Source organism: Scyliorhinus torazame, chromosome 8, assembly GCF_047496885.1.
Source record: "Scyliorhinus torazame isolate Kashiwa2021f chromosome 8, sScyTor2.1, whole genome shotgun sequence".
Classification (NCBI taxonomy): Eukaryota; Metazoa; Chordata; class Chondrichthyes; order Carcharhiniformes; family Scyliorhinidae; genus Scyliorhinus; species Scyliorhinus torazame.
In genome coordinates, this window is record NC_092714.1 from 255,342,807 (window position 1) to 255,365,685 (window position 22,879).

General features: G+C 45.1%; 1 long non-coding RNA gene across 2 annotated transcripts in view; it reads right to left on the reverse strand.

The window, feature by feature from the left end:
* LOC140428546 (uncharacterized) overlaps positions 1-22,879 on the reverse strand; it is a 461,056-nt gene that overhangs the window by 18,430 nt on the left and 419,747 nt on the right. Inside the window, exon 4 of one of the 2 annotated variants that reach the window (XR_011948812.1) lies at positions 3,746-11,266. The exons of the other annotated variant lie outside the window; for it this stretch is intronic. This is a non-coding gene — a long non-coding RNA (uncharacterized lncRNA). Of the gene's footprint in view, positions 1-3,745; positions 11,267-22,879 lie in introns of those variants that run through there. 2 annotated transcript variants of the gene reach the window in all.

Genomic DNA, 22,879 nt, shown 5'->3' on the forward strand with positions numbered 1-22,879 from the left:
AAATCTCCCATTCACGGCAGCAAGACTGGAGAATCCCGCTGCCATGAACGGACAGAGAATCCCGCCCTTTGTTTTCAATAAAGCCATAAAACAACTCATAATGCGTTCTTCAAAAGGCAAGGCACCGCAATGATGTGATTCTTCGGATGCCCAGCCGAGTGTTTCTCGGCGGCGTGTCGTTCGCTGGCAGCAGCATTCTGTCTTCCCATCAGTTACCAATGGGATTTCCCATTGAAGCCACCCCACGCCGCTGGGAAACCCGCGAGAGGGGGTGCGCTACCAGCGGTTAAAGCGAATCATAAAGGCCGGAGAATTCCAGCCATGATCGGCCACCTGGAAGATTTAACATTAGTTTGTAATTTTATATACTCCCGTTCTTTGGGACAGCTATTTCTAGTTTTCTGCAAATTAATGTGTTAGGAGGAGAGACAGCTGTCTGAATGGCAATACTGTTGAATGAGGCTGACAGATCACTTAGCCTCAAAGTGTGCTCCCAATACAATTGCCATATTTGCATGTACATTGAGCAACCTGAGATTTGGCCTTGTATCCAGAGATCTGTGACATGAGCATCTCTTGCTTTTCAAAATAAAATCCTGTGCACCAGCTACCATCTGAATTTATACTCACAGCAGCTATTGCACTTATGTGCACAATGTAAAAAATGTTAAGCAGTTCTTCGTGGGAGCTGAGCATTCTTCCTCTCCTTTTCAAGCCTGCCTTTGAATCTGCAGGCAGGTGAAGAATAATGAGTTCTCAATACTCTCTTCAATCTAGTAAGTCTGTTCAATTACACTCTTCAATATATTGACACACTTAAATACAGTGACAAGCCTCAATGTAATGACACTTTACACAATATTGTGACTTTCTTCAATAGTGCAACTCTTTTTCCATATAGTGACATGCTTCAATATAGTGATGTCCTTTAATATATTGATGGCTTTAATATATTGACACTCTCCTCAATATAGTGCCGGTCGTTTCACTAGTGACTCTCCTCTATAGTTTTACACCCTTTAAATAAGTGACACAGTTTAATATAGTGGCATTCTCTACAATATAGTGACATTCTTCAATCTAGGGCGCAATTCCCCCAAAAGTTTACTAAGAGCCATTTTGGGCAGGTTTCACAGGGTGATTACCACCGGGTGTTTGGGCGCAATCCAGATCTGTATACACCAAATTTAGCCATTTGTTTTTAGCTTTGGGAGTTTCTCACTGAAAAATCCCAGACACAATTTTTTCTGAAGTAAGAAACTAAAGACGCCAGCAGGACTGCCAGCTCAGAGATCAGGGTGCCTTTTTTGAAGGATGTCCAGATTTCAAAGTTAGGTTGATGGTTCCCCACACTCCCCCACCCGTGGACATCGTGACCCCATGCAGATATGGACAACACCCCCCCCCCCCCCAGCCCTCATCCCCAGAGGGGTAATCTCTCCCCCATCACTAAAAGTCCTTGTGACCCCCTCTGGCCCCATACAGCACCCATGTTTGAGGGTGACCCAGCCCAACACCCATCCATCCTCATGGACATTGACGCATCCTCCCAAGAGAGTTTATCCTGCTATAGGGTCACTGAAGGGCCCCTCTCCTTTAAGGACTTCCCCCCTTTCAGTTCCCCCCTTCATCCCCTAACCCTTCACCCACCCCTGTTCACCCCCTTTCAGGAGCATGCCCCCCCCTCAGGCCCTTCCCCTTGGCAGTGCTGCTTGGCATGCTAGCACTGCCCTGGCACCCTGGCAGTGCATACCCGACACCCTTGTACTGCCAGGTTGGCACTTCTAGGATGCCAAACTGGCACTGCCAGGGTGCCATGGTGCCAGTTTGCATTGTCTGGGTGGGAACTGTCTTGCAGTTATCAAAATATAGTATAATTTTTTCAATATATTGACATCTTTTCAGTATAGTGACTCTCTGTTTAGTGATACCTTCTTCAGTCTAGCGATTCCCTGCAATACACTAACACTCTCTTCAATACACTATTAAATATCATGATATTCTTCAGTATAGTGAACTGGTTCAATTTCAATATAGTGACACTTTACTCAACATAGAACATACAGTGCAGAAGGAGGCAATTCGGCCCATCGAGTCTTCACCAACCCACTTAAGCCCTCACTTCCACCCTATCCCTGTAACCCAATAACCCTCCTAACCTTTTTGGTCACGAAGGGCAATTTATCATGGCCAATCCACCTAACCTGCACGTCTTTGGGCTGTGGGAGGAAGCTGGAGCACCCAGAGAAACCCACGCAGACACATGGAGAAAGTGCAGACTCCGCACAGACAGTGGCCCAGCAGGGAATCGAACATGGGACCCTGGCACTGTGAAGCCACAGTGCTAGCCACGTGTACTACCGTGCTGCCCACTATACTACATCGTGAGTATGTTGATGGTATGTAGTATAGTGAGTAGTATAGCATGTAGACAGGGGGTATACTGAGTATGGACATAGTGAGTAGGTCTCCCACCTACTGATGCACTCCTCAATATCATGATATGGAACATGGTTTTTCCATGGGTCTCGGGATTCCATTATTGAGTCCAAATGGGCATCTTAAGCCCGCACTTGCTGGCAGCCAGACATGTTCATCTATTTTCCCGGAACAGTCTGCTATTTGAAGAGGTGTCAACATATTGAGAAGTGTCACTACTGTCACTGTATTGACGAATGATGCTGCATTGGTCGAGTGTCACTATATTACACAGATTGTCCCTTATTTAAAGAGAGTAACACTGCACTGAAGAGAGTACTATAATGAAAAGGGTGGTACCATATTGAGGAAAGTGTCAATATATTGAAGCACATCAATATTTGTAAGATAGTGTTACAATATTGAAGAAAGAGTCACAATATTGTGTAAAGTGTTGGTATATTGAAACGTGTCACCATATTGAAGAGTGTCATTATGTTGCAGAAATTGTCACTATGTTCAAGAGATGGCAATATTTCAAAGTGTCATTATATTTAAGAGACTCACTATATTAAAGAGAGTCTATTGAAGAAATTCACTGCATTGAAGAGTTACATGTTGTTGAGTGTTCCTATTTTGAAGTGTTACAACATTGAAGTGTCTCTATATTTTGGGAGTGTTACTATATTGCAGAGTGTGACTATATTAAATAATGTCCTTACATTGTCAAGAATGTCCCTATATTGAAGTGTCTATGTCGCAGAGTGTTACTATATTGTAAACATTATCACTATATTGAAGAGTTACACATTGTCGATAGTTTCCCTATTTTGAAATGTCACTATATTGAAGAGTATCATTATATAGAAGAGTGGCCCTATATTGTAACTTGTCAATATATTGTCAATAGTGTGTAATGAATTGTCAATATATTAAAGATTGTCGTTATATTGTACATAGTGTCTTTATATTGAATTGTTCCTAAATATAGAATGCATTACTATATTGAAAAGAAAGCCTCTATATTAAAGAGAGTGCCACAATGCTCTAGACAGTGTCAACTTATTAAAGACTGTTGTTTTGTTGAACAGATTCACTATATTAGAAAGTGTGATTAAAAAGAAGTGTCCAGATATTATGATGTCAATGTATTGTCGATAGTGTCCCTATATGGAAGCTTCAGGGATGTAGTTACTCCGAAGAATAAAGATAGATGGGTGACGGTGAGAGGGGCTGGGAGGAAGCAGTCAGTACAGGGATCCCCTGTGGTCGTTCCACTTAGTAACAAATATACCGCCTTGGATACTGTTGGCGGGGGGGGGGGGGACTTACCAGGGGAAGCCATGAGGTACAGGTCTCTGGCACGCAGTCTGTCCCTGTTGCTCAGAAGGGCAGGGGGGAGAGGAGCAGAGCATTAGTCATTGGAGACTCCATAGTTAGGGGGATAGATAGGAGATTCTGTGTGAATGAGAGAGACTCATGATTGGTGTGTTGCCTCCCAGGTGCCAGGGTCCGTGATGTCTCGGATCGTGTTTTCGGGATCGTGGTTTCGGGATCCTTAAGGGGGAGGGGGAGCAGCCCCAAGTCATGGTCCACATAGGTACCAACGACATTGGTAGGAAAAGGGATAGGGATGTAAGGCAGGAATTCAGGGAGCTAGGGTGGAAACGTAGATCTAGGACAAACAGAGTTATTATCTCTGGGTTGTTACCCATGCCGCGTGCTAGCAAGACGAGGAATAGGGAGAGAGAGGAGTTGAACACATGGCTACAGGGATGGTGCAGGAGGGAGGGTTTCAGATTTCTGGATAATTGGGGCTCATTCTGGGGTCGGTGGGATCTCTAAAAACGGGATGGTCTACACCTGGACCAGAGGGGTACCAATATCCTGGGGGGGGGGAAATTTGCTAATGCTCTTCTGGAGGGTTTAAACTAGTTCAGCAGGGGCTTGGGAACCTGAATTGTAGCTCCAGTATACAGGAGGTTGAGAGTAGTGAGGCCATGAGTAAGGTTTCAAAGTTGCAGGAGTGTACCAGGAGTGTTCCAGTTCCTGTACCAGGAAGGTGGTTTAAAGTGTGTCTTCTTCAATGCCAGGAGTATCCGGAATAAGGTGGGTGAACTTGCGGCATGGGTTGGTACATGGGACTTCGATGTTGTGGCTATTTCGGAGACATGGATAGAGCAGGGACAGGAATGGTTGTTGCAGGTGCCGGGGTTTAGATATTTCAGTAAGCTCAGGGAAGATGGTAAAAGAGGAGGAGGGGTGGCATTGTTAGTCAAGGACAGTACTACGGTGGCAGAAAGGACATTTCATGAGGACTCGTCTACTGAGGTAGTATGGGCTGACGTTAGAAACAGGAAAGGAGAGGTCTCCCTGTTAGGGGTTTTCCGTATGCCTCCGAAAAGTCCCAGAGATGTAGAGGAAAGAATTGCAAAGATGCTTCTGGATAGGAGCGAAAGCACCAGGGTAGTTGTTATGGGGGACTTTAACTTTCCAAATATTGACTGGAAATGCGAGTACTTTAGATGGGTCCATTTTTGTCCAATGTGTGCAGGAGGGTTTCCTGACACCGTATGTAGATAGGCCAACGATAGGCGAAGCCATTTTGGATTTGGTACTGGGTAATGAACCAGGACAGGTGTTAGATTTGAAGGTAGGTGAGCACTTTGGTGATAGTGACCACAATTCGATTACGTTTACTTTAGTGATGGAAAGGGATAGGTGTGTACCGCAGGGCAAGAGTTATATCTGGGGGAAAGGCAATTATGATGCGATGAGGCAAGACTTAGGATGCATCGGATGGAGAGGAAAACTGCAGGGGATGGGCACAATGGAAATGTGGAGCTTGTTCAACGAACAGCTACTGCGTGTCCTTGATATGTATGTACCTGTCAGGCAGGGAGGAAGTGGTCGAGCAAGGGAACCGTGGTTTACTAAAGCAGTCGAAACACTTGTGAAGAGGAAGAAGGAGGCTTATGTAAAGATGAGACATGAAGGTTCAGTTAGGGCACTCGAGAGTTACAAGTTAACTAGGAAGGACCTAAAGAGACAGCTAAGAAGAGCCAGGAGGGGACATGAGAAGTTTTGGCAGGTCGGATCAAGGATAACCCTAAAGCTTTCGATAGATATGTCAGGAATAAAAGAATGACTAGTGTAAGAGTAGGGCCAGTCAAGGACAGTAGCGGGAAGTTGTGCGTGGAGTCAAAGAAGATAGGAGAGGTGCTAAATGAATATTTTTCATCAGTATCAACACAGGAAAAAGATAATGTTGTCGAGGAGAATACTGAGATTCAGGCTACTAGACTAGAAAGGCTTGAGGTTCATAAGGAGGAGGTGTTAGCAATTCTGGAAAGTGTGAAAATAGATAAGTCCCCTGGACCAGATGGGATTTATCCTAGGATTCTCTGGGAAGCTAGGGAGGAGATTTGAGAGCCTTTGGCTTTGATCTTTAAGTCATCTTTGTCTACAGGAATAGTGCCAGAAGACTGGAGGTTAGCAAATGCTGTCCCCTTGTTCAAGAAGGGAAGTAGAGACAACCCCAGTAACTATAGACCAGTGAGCCTTACTTCTGTTGTGGGCGAAATCTTGGAAAGGTTTATACGAGATAGGATGTATAATCATCTGGAAAGGAATAATTTGATTAGAGATAGTCAACACGGTTTTGTGAAGGGTAGGTTGTGCCTCACAAACCTTATTGAGTTCTTTGGGAAGGTGACCAAACAGGTGGATGAGGGCAAAGCAGTTGATGTGGTGTATATGGATTTCAGTAAAGCGTTTGATAAGGTTCCCCACGGTCGGCTACTGCAGACAATACGGAGGCATGGGATTCAGGGTGATTTAGCAGTTTAGATCAGAAATTGGCTAGCTGGAAGAAGACAAAGGGTAGTGGTTGATGGGAAATGTTCAGACTGGAGTCCAGTTACTAGTGGTGTACCACAAGGATCTGTTTTGGGGCCACTGCTGTTTGTAATTTTTATAAATGACATGGAGGAGGGCGTAAAGGATGTGTGAGTAAATTTGCAGATGACACTAAAGTCGGTGGAGTTGTGGACAGTGCGGAAGGATCTTACAAATTACAGAGGGACATAGATAAGCTGCAGCGCTGGGCTGAAAGGTGGCAAATGGAGTTTAATGCAGAAAAGTGTGAGGTGATTCATTTTGGAAGGAATAACAGGAAGACAGAGTACTGGGCTAATGGTAAGATTCTTGGCAGTGTGGATGAGCAGAGAGATCTCGGTGTCCATGTACATAGATCCCTGAAAGTTTCCACCCAGGTTGAGAGGGTTGTTAATAAGGCACACGGTGTGTTAGTTTTTATTGGTAGAGGGATTGAGTTTTGGAGCCATGAGGTCATGTTGCAGCTGTACAAAACTCTAGTGCGGCCGCATTTGGAGTATTGCATGCAATTCTGGTCGCCGCATTATAGGAAGGATGTGGAAGCATTGGAAAGGGTGCAGAGGTGATTTACCAGAATGTTGCCTGGCATGGAGGGAAGATCTTATGAGGAAAGGCTGAGGGACTTGAGGCTGTTTTCGTTTGAGAGAAGAAGGTTAAGAGGTGACTTAATTGAGTCATAGACGATGATCAGAGGATTGGATAGGATGGACAGTGAGAGCCTTTTCCCTCGGATGGTGATGTCTAGCACGAGGGGACATAGCTTTAAATTGAGGGGAGATAGAAATAGGACAGATGTCAGAGGTAGGCTCTTTACTCAGAGAGTAATAAGGGCGTGGAATGCCCTGCCTGCAACAGTAGTGGACTCGCTAACACTAAGGGCATTCAAATGGTCATTGGATAGACATATGGATGATAAGCGAATAGTGTAGATGGGCTTTAGAGTGGTTTCACAGGTCGGCGCAACATCGAGGGCCAAAGGGCCTGTACTGCGCTGTAATGTTCTATGTTCTACATTGAAGTTTCACTATATTGTAGAGAGTGTCACTATATTGAACAACATATTACTATGTTAAAGAGTGCCACAATATTGAAGACAGTGTATCTATATTGTTGAGATTCTCACTATTTTGAAGGAAGTCATTACATTGAAGAGAATTACTACATTAAGGAATGTCACTATATTGAAGCGTGCCACTTTATTGAATAAAATGTTTGAAGAAATGTATTAAAGAATGTTGTTAATGGTATGTTAATTGTATTTATAATGTTGAGGATATACAGGTGGAGAGCACGGATTAATTAAATACTTGAATGCATATAAGGAGAGACTTCTAGGACACTGGGTGTTGGTTAGGGAGAAGGCAGACATTTGTAATTTTGCTTTCTGTAAATAAATTTAGTGTCTGCTTTTTTACTTCACCTTCTGGTTTCAGAATGATTTAAGAAATGCCAATATATTAGAGACTGCCACTATTCAAAGAGTGTCACTATTTTGTGGAGACTGTCACTATTATTATTATTAGACTGAAGGGTGTCAGTATATTGCAGTGTTTGTCACTATATTAGATGTGTGCGGGCTGGTTGAGCTCATTTGGTTGGTTTGTGATGCCAGGCGAGGCCAACATCACAGGTTCAATTCCTGTGCCAGCTGAGGTTATTCTTGAAGGCCCCGCTTTCTCAGCTTTGTCCCCTCACCTGAGGTGTGGTGATCTTCAGGTTAAATAACCACCCCTCAAAGGAGAAAGTAGCCTATAGTCACTTGGGACTATGGTGAATTTACTTTATTAACTAGATGTGTATCCCACTAGTAGTGAGTGTTACTATATTGTAAGCGTGTCACCACATTGAAAATTTGCTAGATGGAGTTTTCGCCGGGTTTATTATTATCTGGTACAATCTGTTCAGGAATGTGCTAAAGTGACTTGATCTGATTTGATGGTATAATTCACACCTGACAGCTTTTGCACACATTGTGCACTAACTTTATCAGCAATTATGACATGTCTAAATTAATTCATCTAGCAGAAGAAAAAATAAAATTCTGGCACTAAAGGCATGCGACTCGACCCATATAAACACAAGCCAGATGATATTATCCCACTAACTCACTCCTTTATTCTACTGAATTGAACTCAAGCTGCTGATACCTTCACTGGTAATAAATACAAGCAAGTCACAATAGTTCAGGAAGTGCTGTGATTCACAACGTGTTAAATCCACTTATGAAGACCGAATTTACAAGTTACTTCCCCCATAGCACACACGGGTTATCCCCTGGCTACCACCCGCATCCCGGTTTTCCCTGGCTGCAGCCGTTGTGCAAATTAGCTTCAGTGCAAATTCATCACTCGCTCAACTTGCCCCTGAATCACAGATTAATATTTAAAGTAGCTGCCTGAACATACTGGGAGTTTGCAGTGCCATTAAGATCCTAGGACAACAAAGAGCAGCTCACTTCCAAATAGTCCATGGAAACCCCTCCAAATGAGCTATGTGGGACATACCCAAAGTGAAAATGCTCCAAAAAGAAAATTATTGTTATTTTATCGAACCTTGTGGTTTAAAAATTTTGTATATTAAAAAATGTACAGGGGAAGTTGAGATTGTAACTTCTCATGACTCAGTTTGGGGATATGGTAAAATCTCTTACAAAATGTGACCAAATGAGAGCTTGAACAGTTTAGGCCTATACTCCCCAGAGTTTAGAAGAATGAGGGGAGATCAAATGGAGGTATACAAGATGCTAAAAGGTATGGATAAAGTAGACATGGCGTGGATTCTTCCTCTTGTGGGGCATTCTAGCACGAGAGGTCATAGGTTAAGAGGTAGCAAATTTAAAACTGAGTTGAGGAGAAAGTACTTCTCCCAAAGGGCCATGAATGTGTGGAATTTGCTACCTCAGAGTGCGGAGGAGTGAGTAAATGTAAGGAGGAGTTAGACAGATTTTTAATTGGTAATGGGTTGAAGGGTTCTGCAGATCGGCAGGACAGTGAGGTTAAGGCCAGGATGAGATCAGCCATGACCGAAACATGGAGCAGACCCAATGGGCCGAATGGCCTAATTCTGCTCCTATATTTTATGAACTTATGAATATCAGCACCATTTTAAAGTAGCAATTTAAAATGCTCAAGATGTCCACTATCAACTGCAGTTTGTTTTATTTTCAATGTATTTCCTCGAGCTATCTTGTATAGCCTCACCGTTTCTCCAGTAGGTTAAGATTTTTGAACATAAATATTTCTCCTTCCTCCCCACCAAAACTGACCTCTTCCCTCTCACAGAAGGCTTAAAAGTAAACAGGGATTAGCTGGCACACTACAGTAAGGAGAATGGACTGTACTGTGTATGTACACTGTACTGTGCTACTAACTGTGGCCTTCGGCATCACACAAAGGAAGAGACCTGCTGCCTTGAATCTAAGCAGTTAAAGTGTAAAACCCAGGGGAGCATATTTAACTTCCCTTCTTCAAAAGGCAAAGAAGAAAGCAGATTACTTAATCAACGTGGAGAAGATCTTGCGACAGACAGAAACTGACTTCAGCTTAAATGATAGAGAATCAATAATACAAGCTGAAGGTTAGCCAGATACTTGCTCCACCTTCTTCTTCCTCCTCAGCCTTCCAGAGTTCAATTGTAGCCTTAGGCTTTAACTTAATTTTCTCCTAAAAAAATTACCAACATCTGCATGCATAATAAATACAGGCTATTGCACTGTTATTCAAACAGCTTGTTACAAAAGTCAGCTCTAAACTTTTGTTTGATTGCAGAAGTATTATTACTTATAGGGATGGTTTATGTTGGTCGATGTTTCTGGGTGAAAAATAAAAGATGCCTCTCGCACTGAGCGGTCGCCATGAAATACAGGCAGTCGGGCTCTGTGTCTCATCTGCCCTGGTACAGCAGCAAGATAAGACTTTATCAGAGTGAAAATTTGATAGCAGAGCAGAGGTTTGTGAATCATCAGCTGATAACACACCCTTGAGGTACCAATTGAAAAACAGAGGGCTGAAAAGCGGGTGTTGTTCCTGGTGATGGACCACTTTGTTGCGTGCTGTTTTCTTGGTGGTGGCGCAGAACCGCTGGCTACCATTTCTCTGCCTTCATGAGAAGAAACGTGATGTTTTTCCAGTGGCTTTGCACTGCATTCTTATGGCTCATAGTGCAACAAAACAATAAGCAGCAAATGCTGCAGGTCAGTCAGGCGTCAACACTTATGGAGAGGACAGGTGGTGGTTTATGGGTTGTACATTATCTTATACATTCATGATGTTACATGGCAATAGATGACAAACAGTATCGGCCATTCTTCGTTTGAAAAAAATGTGGGTTGTCCTGGTACCTTCAAGGTGCAATGAGTCCACTGGGCTACAAAGGTTATTGACCTCAGTTTTGTTGACACCAATACGGGACTCTTTCCTTTCTTTATTTGTTTTTGGTAGGTAGTGAGGGCTGTCCCCTGTAGCTTGGTCAACTTCTGATGGCCAGCCCTCATTGAGAGCAGAAAAAAATGGAGTTGCTTCACATAGTAAAGGTTTTAATCCAGAAAAGTTATTTTCGAAGTCGATATCATCAGTCCTTGTCGGCATGTGTGGAGCAGGATGTGTGGTTGAGGACGGAGCTTGGAAGGGAAGACATGCGAGGAGCAGTACAGCAAGCAGAGGCTGAGCTGTCTTGAGTTGTAGCAGATTGTCCATCACTGGAGCAGACATTATTCCATGTTTTTGCAAAAGAGTCATGCAAATCTCACTTGTGATGTTAACTGAAGACAACAGCAGACTGTGCTGCAGGAGAATCCTTGAGCCAAAGTTTTAATTTTATGCAAAAAGCTTATTCAATGGAAGACCAGGTAAAGTCTATATAAAATTAGTATCTAAGTAGAAGAGTCTCAGAGTCTTTGTTTCATGTCTTGTGCTTTAGAGCAAAAGATGATCAGCATTCAAACTCTTGCTTGCTGTTGATAGAGAAAAAGAAACATATATGAGATTATTTTTTTTACAAACAAGTATTCTGTTCTTTTCTTTAAGTCTAATTGCATGTTATGTTATATGGCTGTATACCAGTTAATGAAATATGAGTACAAATCTCTGAATTGCTGCTTAAATGTTGAAACATAAATGACAATTTCCAAGAACAATCTTCTTTCACGCTTCATGTTAACACTGAATTATCGGTTTACATTCATCGCAGATTATTCGCAACTTTCAAGCAAGTATTCAACAACATGCTAAAAAGGTATTTGTTCTGCACTCAACGGCAGAATGGATTGGTTTCCTGACACATTTTCGCACATTTAATTCTTCTTTCTCTTTACTAAATATACAGTTCAAATTACCATAAATATCACGTGAAGTTGCGACAAATTATACATCATACACTCAAAAATGTTACCCACGAAGAATCTACTGACTGATTAAAGTTCTGTCTGTGATGGCTGCACAAAACGTTTGACTGTGAGGACTCATAGATCAGCAAATGTAACTCATTTTCTACTTTCCATTCATTTTCCAGTTCTAACGCTGACCCAACCCTCAGATTCATCCAACATAACCTCAACTCAGATGGTTAACCTGGACCCCAATCCAACCCTCATCTCAAACCAACCGAAATAAAAAGCAATTCAACTCTAAAACGTGCCTTGGGGTGCCACACCACACAACCTGTTGAAGTTAACATCGTAAAATACCAATGTAAATACAACTCAGTCTAACAAATTGAAAAGCAGCCTAAACATTGACTAAAATTGCATCAATGCTAGTCACCTCAACTATTCCTTGTTTTTTTAAAAATGTTTTCCAATTAAGGGACAATTTAGCGTGGCCAACACACCTACCCTGCACATCTTTGGGTTATCGCTGACACGGGGAGAATGTGCAAACTCCACACTGACAGTGAACCGTGGCCGGGATCGAACCCGGGTCCTCGGCGCCCTGAGGCAGCTGTGCTAACCATTGCATCACCGTGCCGCCCAACTATTCCTTGTTGAGGTGAGTTCCACATTCTCTGGGCAGTTTCTCCTTAATTCCCTATTTGATTTATTAGTAACTATTTTATATTTATGGATCCTAGTTCTGAGGGGACTGTCCGTTAACCAATGCCAAAATCGGGAAATGCGATTTGGCGGAGAATGCCTTCCGACGGCAAAATTGGGGCAGGCGCCAATGTGACGCCAAATCGCAGTTCTCCGTTACTTCGAAAAAGGCATCAATGAGTTTCACTCCGCACATACAGTAGGAACCATTTCCATATCATTAGCAGACTCTACCCGGTATTCTCCAAGGACTCCGCGATTCTCTGCCTACGCTGGACCAAGTTCCCAATGGCATGGTTCACTTCTGCTTTTAAAAATCGTGAAACCAGCATGGAGACTGCTGATGGAGAGAGAGGGGGCATGGAAAGTTTCCAACATGCCCATAGAGTGCTGACAGTTCTGCCGCTGGCCGGGGGAGCTTCTGCCAGGGCTGGGGGCAATAGTGACCAAGAGATGGGCTGTGGGGTCGGGGTGGACGGACACGGAGCACAATTGCCGCAGCCGGCAAGGCAACTATGCAGATGTGCACACCGCTAATAGTCCACTTTGAACCTGGTGCCAGGGGTAATATAGGTGTCCCCCCAGGGCACCTCCCTGGATGCCCTCTGGCTCCAGGTGACTCATCAGCTGTACGGGCGCGCTCCAGCACAACCAGTGCCATTTTGTTGGCTGGGATGAGTGTGTGTGGGGATTGTAATGTGAATGTGTGGCTGCAGCTTGTCAGCCTCCTGAGCGTCGATCACGGACCCGGCAAATCCCACACTATTTTTCAGTGAAATCGAGTGTTCTACGCGGCACCGGTGCTAGCCCCTCAACGGTAAAGGAATCGGTCGAGGACCGGCGCCGGGTTTTCTGTTGTAAGAGTCCACGAATTCTCTGTTGGCATCAACACTATGGCCAGGATTCTCCCCCCGACACCGATTTTGTAATCGGCGATCAGGCAGAGAATCCCTTTTGACGCTAAAATTGGGGACGGCGCCAGTTTGACGCAGGTTTCGAATGCTGCGCTCCCTCCGAAACAGCATCACCACGGCGCGTGCCACACACCATTGGGATGGCCTCAGCGCGTCACCTGAAGGCCCTCCCCCAATGCTCCGCCCCCGATGGGCCGAGTTCATGGCGGCATGGTTCACTTCTGGTCTCAGCCGTGCGGGAGCCCGGCAGAGCGGCTGCGGACTGTGTCCAGCACCGTCACAATCGGGCGGGGGCCGTGCTGCTGGCTGGAAGGGGGATTCCGCAAGGATTGGGGGGAATGGTGTGAGGGGGGTGCGAGGGGGTGGCTAGGGGGGCACCACTTGGCAGGTCAGGTCTGCGCACAACCGGCGTATAGGTTTCTGAACTCTGCGCTGAAAATCCAGCTCCTTCTTGTTGTTTGCTGATTTGTCATCAACTTGCTATGCATTCTGCTCCTTGTCCCCCCTGACTCCATGGGCGCAATCTCACAAAAAAATGACAAAGAGTCAGATTCTGACTGAAAGCGGCATGCTTGTCTCCAGTTTTCTGACCAGATATTCTGGCACTCTGTCAAAAAGCAATGGGGGGGGGGGGGGAATATGGTTTGCGTTGTCACTCTGACAGTGCGGGGCCTGGTAGAGCCAGCTCCACAGAGATCAGGATGTCGTCTTTATTGGGCACCTAGATCTGCTAAAAAAATTAATTCCCTCCCACCCTCCAAGGCCATGGAGGAACACTTCCCACAAGCTTCAGGGTGACAGCCCCCCCACCACAGAAATATCGGGGCACTCTCCCGCTCCCCGCTCCACAACCATATAAGGGGACACCCCCCCCCCCCTTCCCAATGGAGGAGGGTTACCCAGCACCTGTTCCCCAGGCAGTGCCCACCTCAGTGCCAGGAGCACTGACAGGATGTCAGGGGACAATGCAAGGTTTCAAATAGAGATCTCGCCAGTCCCATTATGGCCCTCTCTCAAGATTTTGCAGCCATATCGGAATTTGTGCCCATGGCTAACGAACCTGCAAAATCGCGCCATGTGTTTCGCTATGAGTCCTGAGTCTACTATGTTGTACCTTGTCATAGGCCGTTTGGAAATGTAAATATATTACATCTACTATATTACACTCGTCCATACTTTCTGTTACTTGCTGAAAGATTTCAATCAGATTGGTCAAGCAAGACTTTGCCTTTTGTAATCTGTGCTGACCATTTTTCATTATATTTTCAGTTATGAGATTTTTCCTATTACATCTTTGAGTGCCACTGACTTTAAACTACTTGTTCTATGTTCCCTGGCCTTACTCAATCTCCTTTGGTCAATATTATTAATAGGGACTTAAATATTACTCGACAAAAAGTTTACTTAATGTGCAAAGATGCCTGAGTCATAAGTGAAAGAAAACATCATATAATGCTGAAATGCGAAATACACTGATTTCTGTTGTTGGAACTGTGATTGACGAATAATAAGGAAGGACAATGAAGTATGCGTAATTCAGTTGAAATGATAAGCTAATTATCTTTCGTTTGAATGCCCTGCAGTCAGACTTCTTGTACGGAGGGTGCTTCTTCTTGTTTCAGGATAATATCCCCACATTACAACAGCAACTATGCATCCAAAGGAACATCCTGATGTCACAAAAGATACTTTATAAATGCTAGCCTTTAATGATCCAAGATTGCTACTATATTGGGTGGAATTCTTCCGCCTAGGGCTCGGCCCTGGGTGGGGGATGTGGGGGTGGGGAGTGTTTCGCACTGCGAAGGACAGCTGGAAACCACACCTAATCTTCAGGCCCGACATCATTAGTCATGCACGCCGAGGTTTAATGTTGTATTCTGTGGCAGGGCTGGCATGATGGCACACGTCCAACATTCGTATCTGGGTGTCATATTCAAAAGGCGCCCAACAGCACCGACCCACTGTTGAAGAAGAAAGATGGACTACCTTAAAAAGAAGAGGGATCTCTAGGAACATTCAGAGACTGGAAGGTGGACATCCTCAATGACACTGAAGCTGGAACAATTCACTTGTAGATGCTCCCCACTCCTACCTACCCACTGCTGCCGTGTCCCAGGGGCCCAACATTGCTGGTGGTCTCTATCCTGAACTCTGGAGGCAACCCCAGGAATTGTTCAGGAAAGTCTGCACATCACTTTGTTCCAGACGTGTTCTGGACTGGCATGTTTTCCCGCTGCCACTGCGGAGATTCGGACGTGGGTGGAAGATTCAGGTCAGGCCTTCAACAGCATCCCATTAGCAGGATGCAGCTAACTTTCATGCCGGCCTCCAGAGGGTTTCCTGATCCTTCTGGTACAATGGCGGGCACCAGAGGAAGATCCTGCGGAAAATTCATGCCGGCGTAAAACTGATTATTTTGGACTCCAGCCAAATTCTGCCCCCAACCCCTACCCCCGCACCTCCCACCCCACCACTGAACCCACCAGGGAGAATTACGCCCATTGTTTTTTTAACAATATACGGGCCAGAGGTTTCTGAAAAATAGACAGAGTGGCCCACCCCGCCATCAACTTCGGTTGAAACAGGAAATTAAAAATAAAAACCTCACAGCCCTCCCATCCTGAACACCTCCCCCTCCACAACCCCCTCCCCCAAGAAACACTCTCCACCCCATCATGGAAACCCGTCCCAAAGACCCTCCCCCCACCGCAGAACACCCCCTCACAAACCCCCCCCCCCCCCCCCCCCCCCGGCCCCACAACACCTCCCCATTGATCCCCATCTCCGGTACTGCCCTTCTGGGGGTGCCAGGATACAGTGCCAAGGGGCAGTGCCTCTCCCCCGTAGGGGATGTATTCGTTTGCATGCCTCCCACGGGTTCAGTTCATCAGGTGCATGTCGAGGGGGATCTGCCGTGATTCACTTTGGCATGCCCTCCTGCTGAAATGAACGGACAATTATATCTAAATGTATTCAGACGTGAATCCCAATGTTGAACGTTGTGCTTCCCGTTATGTCACTAATTTGGGCAACGGAAAATCCCGCCGGCGCTTGAGGACTCCTGCAGAAATATTTCTTTCGAATACTTGCAAAGTTCCAGATTATCGCAAAGTTACTAGGAGGCGTTGATTTAAATAAAAGCAGATGAGTTTCCTTAAAGGTTCTTAAAAGAACATGGGATTGCTTCACAAATTTAATCATCTCTTATTTAGAGCAGCATGTTGTATTAAAATGTAGCAAGGAGAGGGTGAAGAAGCGGAAACATGCATTTTAGCTTAATTTGGAGTAGTGGAATGAAGCATATTAGGATGCTCACATCGACGTCCTACTATCTGTTTAACAAGGCAAAGTGACATTGATGAGATCTGGTAGCAGGAAGTTGATTATCCTTTTAAAGGTTGATTATCCTTATCCCCTAAATCCATGGAGGGATTTGAACTCAACGAGTTTAAATCAAGATGTTGTCGGATCGAGAGGCAATGTAGGTCACAGCTAAGAATATGAGGTGGCGCAAAAAGTGGAATATCATTGTGTAATTAATTTTGAAAATTGAGAGATTTGTACCCTGAATTCACGGTGTCCTCCATCTTGTATAATGGCTATGGGCTGTGCATGGAGGAATGGAGTCAGGAGCAGAACATACAGTTTGCAGTATACCTACACTGGGGAGGGTCTTGGTAAAAGACCAGCATCATTCTTTCTACAACATTCAGTTCAAGAGATCACAAAATAAAGACTGAAAGGGAAGTCAATCAAATGTATCTTGGCACAACTGCAGAACGAGAACCCATTAAACCCTAACATCCATCTGCTCTTGAATGAGTCGGTATTTGGTTAGTTATGTGCTTCAATTGGTAACTATTTCTTGTCTTGGGTAAGTAAATGCGTCCTGGCATCAGTCCAAAGTTCACTCATTTGTAATTCTGCCCCTTGTCCTCCAGTAGCGTCATGACCATGAAGCAGCCATCCAGATTTACCATCTTGAGAGTACCTGATTCGCCACGTTTTTTTCTGAGGTTCGATCCCACAGTTTTCTTCCAGAACTGAAAATGGCATGTCTTTCTAGTTGTTTACAATTTAGAAAAGTGTACCCCCAAAGCTCAATCTCACCTATAAGGGGGCCCTCAGGCCCCACCTCACTCCACCACCCCTGAGCAGCGCACCCCGGGCCCGATCCCTGGCAGTGCCACCTGGAAATCGTTAGATCCCAGCACCTCGGGTAGATTATGGAAATGCTCACTAGAGTTAGACTAGCTGTCTAGCTCTAATATGCAGATTGGCAAAATAGTGATCCCGCCCGCAACGGGCAGGATTCACACCGCGGTGTTCGGCGAGATTGCATTAGATCTCGGGAATCGTGCTGAGCCGGGAAAATCCCGTAAGAGGGATCTCCCAGCATCTTCAGGCCACGCTGCCTTTCGGGCGCAGTGCAGCAGGTAGATTGATTGAGATATCTATATTGCTGATTTTGGTGCCTTTCCTATATGGTGACTGATCTATTGAGATTTTTTCCAGTGTTTTTCGCAATTACAAGCCATAATTCTGTTCACATTTCCACAAAACGGAAATTCAGATACCTTATGTATACCATTACAGAATTCTAAGTGCTGATGGCGGTGTGGGAACAGTTGCGTTTTGTGCCAGAAAAAACGGCGCAACAGCTGCACTGATCCTCCATCCGGTGGGGGGCTAGCAGCCGCGCAGCATAAAGTCCCCGGCTTTACCTGCGGATACGGTCGGAGAATGGGCAATCCGTGGCCGTGCATGCCAAATAATGGCCCCCCAGTAACTCCCCTCGCCACTCCCGGATCACCTCCCACCAGTCCTCCCAACGCTCGCTAAAGCCCCCGCCCCCCCGGCCAGAGGCACAGCTCTCCCCTCGCCGACCGTGGCGGCGCTGGACAAAATCCGCAGCCGCCACGCGGGGTCCACGAACAAACACACCATAAGTGTTCCACGCCGTCAGGAACTCGGCCCATCAGGAGCAGAGCACGGGGGAGGGCTTCAGGTGACGCCCTGAGGCCGTCCCGACGACGTGCGGCGTACGTTTTTGAGGGGGCGGAACATCACAAAAGCGGCGCCGCCCCCGATTTCGGCCCAAACGGGGATTCTACGCCGATCGCCAATCCCGCCCAGTACCTCTGACAATGCAGCACTGGTACTGCATTCCAATCCTGGAGTGAGACTTCAACCCATAGCCTTCAGAAATAAACCTGCCACCAAAAAAGTCAAATTGACAAATACAATATAAAAGGCCCCAAGTTTTTGAGAGCCATTACTGAACTGGGCCTATCTGCCATTATAACAAAGAAAAATAATTTTGTTCATGCATTTAGGACGTTTATTGGTGAGGCTCAAAGTAAAGCTTTCAAAATATTTCCATCGGACGTGTCTGCAAGCTGTCTTTTATCAATTTGAATGTCTGAGGAGCTTCTATATTTCATGATCTTGGCATGTTTTAACTTTCCTCAAAACCATGCAAGTCTGCGGGAAGAACTGTATATTCCGGGGAAGTAAAGGGTGCATTTCCCAGGATTACGGATATTAATTACCAATCTATTGGGGTGAAATTCAATTTGGCCAGGACAGAATCGGGCGGTATCACATTTTGACTGCGATTTATAGGTTTGGTCCAATGTGTAACTGAATATCGGCTGGGGTGTATTATTAGTGACAGATGAAGCAGGGCCGGTTTTCGGTGTCTGCCCAAGTCACATTTCACCCCCCAATGACTTTCTTGTAACTGGAAAGGTTAATAATAGAGGGTGAATATGATTAACAAAATGATTCAATCCAGCGCACAGGAAGGCTCATTCCAGCAGAGGGTCACCTCCAGTTCCTTGCCAATCTTACTGGGGAACCAACAATCTGAAAACCCTTATGAGTTACCATGACTTCATGCTTTACACTTGCGACCAAATAGGGCAGCGGTTCAGTCAAAGTTTTAGGTCCTTGCTAACTAACTCGTTCGAGAAAAAAAATCAAAGTGCTCCTCTGTGATGTTTCAGTGTGTTCTTCTGTGCTGGTTGCTAGGATGTACGATTCCATGCTGCTCTGCCCTGTCGCCCCAATTGCTCTTCTCTTTGAGAGTGGGAGTTAGAGGAATGCCACCTACTTCTGTTCTTTCTCTGGTTGCTTTGCTGTTTCCAAAAAAAAAAATGTGATTTGAAAATTCCTTCCGATAATTAATTTTAAACTGTATATGAAGGAAAGCCACCACTCGCAGATCAGGTACAATGAACTATTGTGGGCTAGTGCTACTGTGTTGCAGTTAACACAAAACAAAACCCCGTCTGTTTGAGCCTTCCTTCCTGTTGCCATGGAAAGAATAACAAAAAAAAATTAATCTATTTATCAATGATTTTGTTTTTCTTCTTTCATTCGAAGTTGGGCTGGGAAATGTACTGCCGCTGTGAATAAATAGATGGAGAAGTATTTAATGTGTGCTGATTTTCATGGCATTCAGCTTTGATCCTCAATAAAGTGACTTTTGATTCTAACGGTACAAGAGTGAGTGAACCGCCATGGTGTTCGATGTGACTCACAACTTCAAGCAATGCAAGTTTGGGCAGTTACAGCTTGTAGCCTAGAGTTTTGGACCATTTCCCTCATTTGTCAATGCATTATTACAGAACGGCTACAATGCCCTGGCCATATATGTATATCTGTAGTAATCCAAGAAGGGAGCTCTTTTTGAACTCTGCTCTTGTCACAGAATCACAGAGTCACAGAATAATACAGCGCAGAAAAGGCCCTTCGGCCCATCGAATCTGCACCGGCGCATGAAAGGCACCTGAACTGCCTACCTGGTCCCATTTGCCAGCACTTGGCCCATAGCCTTGAAAGTTACGATGTGCCAAGTGCTCAGCCAGGTACTTTTTAAAGGGTGTGAGGCAACCCGCCTCTACCACCCTCCCAGGCAATGCATTTCAGACTGTCACCACCCTCTGGGTACAAAGGTTTTCCTCAAACCCCCCCCTAAACCTCCTGCCCCTCATCTTGAACTTGTGTCCCCTCGTAATTGACTCTTCAACTAAGGGGAACCGCTGCTCCGTATCCAACCTGTCCATGCCCTCAATCTTGTACACCTCGATCAGGTCACCCCTCAGTCTTCTCTGCTCCAGCAAAAATAACTCAGGGCTATCCAACCTCTCTTCATAACTTAAATGCTCCGTCCCAGGCAACATCCTGGTGGATTGCCTTTACACCTCAACCAGTGCATTCATGTCCTTCCTATAATGTGGCGACCAGAATTGCACACAACACTCCAGCTGTGGCCTCACCAAAGTTCCATACAACTCCACCATGACCTCCCTGCTTTGTCCCTGGAGATAGGCCTGTAGTGGTTAAAGGTTTAACATTCAAAATAAATAAATGATCACAGCGCACAACATTTTATTTCTATCCCTCACTAGGTTGCAAACACAAGTCCATGTTAACAAAGGCATGTTTTATTTTCCAAAACATTTATTCGGGTCATAAAATATGATAAGCAGGATTCTTAAAAACAAATAATAACCGAATAGACTCATAATAACCCCAGTTGATACTAGTTGGTACTAGTTGATACTAACCCTCGTGCATCCTTAAATTCTAACAATGCTAGTTGCAAATGCTAGTTCCTTGTTACTCCACCCACCTTTTGGATGGTACTGAAGCAGACAATGGGAGGCAGACTGGTACTATCAGTTTTGTTACCTGTGTGGTAGGTAACATGTGCTGCTCAATCCTTGGCTAATGAAGAGGTCTTCTGAATCTCAATGAAGAAGACTCAAATTTATCCAGCAGTAACAAAAGGTTTATTGAGTAACTATAACAATAATTGCATGAGTTCTTTACTTTAACTTTCATACTAATGATAAGGTTAACAAGATCTAACTACAGTAACTATACGTAACTCCACTAGCCATCTGAACTACTCTGCATTTGCCCTGGTCACAGTGCATCCCCGAGAGCCCCGAGACCCAATGTGGTTGCCTTTTATACCCCTGTTGGGCCGGCCCTCTTGTGATCATGTGGTGCTACTGATTACACATTAACCCCTTGTGTACATGCACATACAGAGATCACTACATTATGAGATTCCCATTCCATTTTATTCATCTGCCCAATTTTACAATTTCACTTCTTCCCAATGTTAGAATCAAATAGGCAAGCTTTGTCCATGTGGGTCGATGAAGGCTTGGCGATGTGATTTTTTCAATTTTTCAAAATTAGCCTTGAATTAGCATTGGATTTGAACCAACACTGTATATACACAGATATGATGTGGAGATGCCGGCATTGGACTGGGGTGGGCACAGTAAGAAGTCTTACTTGCCATGGATCGTGTTTTCGGGATCCTTAAGGGGGAGGGGGAGCAGCCCCAAGTCATGGTCCACATAGGTACCAACGACATAGGTAGGGATAGGGATGTAAGGCAGGAATTCAGGGAGCTAAGGTGGAAACTTAGATCTAGGACAAACAGAGTTATTATCTCTGGGTTGTTACTCGTGCCACGTGCTAGCGAGACGAAAAATAGGGAGAGAGAGGAGTTGAACACGTGGCTACAGGGATGGTGCAGGAAGGAGGGTTTCAGATTCCTGGATAATTGGGCTCATTCTGGGGTAGGTGGGACCTCTACAAATGGGATGGTCTACATCTGGACCAGAGGGGTACCAATATCCTGGGGGGGGAAATTTGCTAATGCTCTTCGGGAGGGTTTAAACTAGTTCAGCAGGGGATTGGGAACCTGAATTGTAGCTCCAGTATACAGGAGGTTGAGAGTAATGAGGTCATGAGTGAGGTTTCAAAGTTGCTGGAGTGTACCGGCAGGCAGGAAGGTGCTTTAAAGTGTGTCTTCTTCAATGCCAGGAGCATCCGGAATAAGATGGGTGAACTTGTGGAATGGTTGGTACGTGGGACTTCGATGTTGTGGCCATTTCGGAGACATGGATAGAGCAGGGACAGGAATGGTTATTGCAGGTGCCGAGGTTTAGATATTTAAGTAAGCTCAGGGAAGGTGGTAAAAGAGGGAGAGGGGTGGCATTGTTAGTCAAGCACAGTATTACGGTGGCAGAAAGGACATTTGATGAGGACTCGTCTACTGAGGTAGTATGGGCTGAGGTTAGAAACAGGAAAGGAGAGGTCACCCTGATGGGGGTGTTCTATAGGCCTCCAAAAAGTTCCAGAGATGTAGAGGAAAGGATTGCAAAGATGATTCTGGAGAGGAGCGAAAGCAACAGGGTAGTTGTTATGGGGGACTTTATGTTTCCAAATATTGACTGGAAACGCTATAGTTCGAGTACCTTAGATGGGTCCATTTTTGGTTGATGTGTGCAGGAGGGTTTCCTGACACAGTATGCAGATAGGCCAACGAGAGGCGAGGCCATATTGGATTTGGTACTGGGTAATGAACCAGGACAGGTGTTAGATTTGGAGGTAGGTGAGCACTTTGGTGATAGTGACCACAATTCGATTATGTTTACTTTAGTGATGGAAAGTGATAGGTATATACCGCACGGCAAGAGTTATATCTTGTGGAAAGGCAATTATGATGCGATGAGGCAAGACTTAGGATGCATCGGATGGAGAGAAAAACTGCAGGGGATGGGCACAATGGAAATGTGGAGCTTGTTCA